The sequence below is a fragment of the Eptatretus burgeri genome, chromosome 2 (assembly GCF_056783735.1).
Source record: "Eptatretus burgeri isolate ZD-2024b chromosome 2, Ebu_testis_v1, whole genome shotgun sequence".
In the NCBI taxonomy this organism is placed as follows: domain Eukaryota; kingdom Metazoa; phylum Chordata; class Myxini; order Myxiniformes; family Myxinidae; genus Eptatretus; species Eptatretus burgeri.
In genome coordinates, this window is record NC_140962.1 from 138,265,697 (window position 1) to 138,268,113 (window position 2,417).

Sequence of the window (2,417 nt, forward strand, 5' to 3'; positions counted from 1 at the left end):
GAGATTTTGAAGCTGTGCAGCAAAAAGTTTTGTGGTCTGACGAAACCAAGATCAAAAGTTTTGGCAGAGATGCAAAATGTTACTTTTGGCGCAAACCCAGCGCAGCACATCACCCAAAGAACACCATCCCTACTGTGAAGCATGGTGGTGGCAGCATCATGTTATGGGGATGTTTCTCATCAGGAGGGACTGGGGCACTTGTCAGGAGAGAAGGGAAAATGGATGGAGTGAAATACAGAAAAAAACCGGGAGGAAAACCTGCTGCTCTCTGCAAGAAGGCTGAAATTGGGACGGAAGTTCACCTTTCAGCACGACTACGACCCGAAGCACACAGCCAAAGCTATGCTGGAGTGGCCAAGAAACAAAGATAAATGTCCTTGAGCGGCCCAGTCAGAGCCCCGACCGCAATCCAATCGAAAATCTGTGGCATGACTTGAAGATATTGCTGTTAGATAAAGAACAACCATCTGTAATGTATATATATATATATATATATATATATATATATATATATATATATATGTATATATATATATATATACACATACATATACTGTACATATATATTTATATATACATACATATACATATATGGCCGGGCGTAGTGGCGTGCGCCTGTAATCCGGCTACTCGGAGGCTTGGGTTGGAGGATCGCTTGAGGACGGGGGCTCTGCACTGGGCAGGGTGGAGAGCAGCCTGGAATCATGGCGAAACCCAAATCCTGATCCCTGTGTCGAAAGAGGCGACCAGGGTTGCGTCAGGAAGGGCATCCGGCGTAAAACCTGTGCCAAATCAGTATGCGGATCATAACGGATGATCCGCTGTGGCGACCCCTAACGGGAGCAGCCGAAAGATGAACAACAACATATATATATATATATATATATATATATATATATATATATATATATATATATATATATATATATATATATATATATATATATATAAATAAATATATATATATATATATATATATATATATATATATACATACATATATATATATATACCAATAAATGTCAGAGTGTGTCAAGATGTGTGACTAAATGTCAGTCAGTGTGTGTGTGTGTGTGTGTGTGTGTGTGTGTGTGTGAGTGTGAGCATGTGTGTCCCCTCCATATCTCCAAAACCATGGAACCTAGCAGCCTGAAACTTTGCATGCACATTGATGGAACACCAAGGAAGTTCAAGAGTGAAAATTGGGTGTTTGGGTTAATTAAAACACCCCTTTTTAAGATAATTCACGACCTTGTTTAATAATATCCTTCATCAGGTGATCCTTGACAACCTCGCTTCCTTCCCATTGATGGGGTCTTCATTTACCACTTTTGTTTTTTGGCCTGCTCAACATTGCCTTGACGTTTTTTTCCACTTTCCCCACTCATATGATTGAATGCTTGTTCCTCATAGCTTATTGCTGGATACATTGCGATGCTTATAAACACCCGGAGGTTGTTTCATTTCCGCACATGCCATAGCCTCTAGAATCTCTGTAACTAAGCTGACTTGCAAAATTTCAGCTCCAGAATTGAAAAGAAGTGTTCATTTGTCTAATTCAGACATCGTTTCACATTTCGGGTGTCTACAGCGGTGGGGGGTGTTTAATATGCTGCATCGTCAATCGCTAATTGTCCAGCCGTTCCTTATCAACATCTTCCTTGATGATGATGATGATGATGATAATGTTGATGATGTTGATGTTGATGTTGATGATATTATTGATGATGTTGATGTTGATGTTGAGGATAATGTTGATGAGGTTGATGTTGATGTTTATGATGATGTTGATGATTATGATGTTGATGTGATTCATACGATTCCCCAAGGCTGACATCCCATCTTTTCACAGCTTAGTTGCTTTACGGATTACAGACAGTAGTCTGTAGTGTGGTGACCATGGCTACAGCAGTGCAGTGTTCCCAGCCTGCTCACCATTACTAGATTGCTTGCATGGCCAAGTGCATTAATTACACGCAGGAGGGTAAAGACCCTCCTGGCCAGGTTGGCACTTTATTGGATGGTGTTCAAACACCTCCTGCGGTCCTGCCTTGCCCCTCCTGCTAATATAATGGAAAGAAATGATTTTTAAATCTGGAGTTACTCAAACGGAAATTCAGATTGAAGAGGATTTGGTCGGCTCGTTGTGGTGTCTGTGCTATCCTCAAACCATGAACCTCGGAACGGACAAACCGAGGTATCCTCGGCACGTTGGCCGCACACCTGGGACTCCCAAGTGTCGCCGTTATTTACACATTTTACACGCGTTGGCATTTCAATGAAGGCCGTTCATCGCAGCCGTCTGTCCCCCTTACAGTGGGTGGCGCGGCGGGGGGTGGCTCGGGGTCCTTGTTTTGTGCTGATTTCAGCAACCCGCTCCTTTCAATCCGAGAGATGGATGCTTCGATACATCCCCC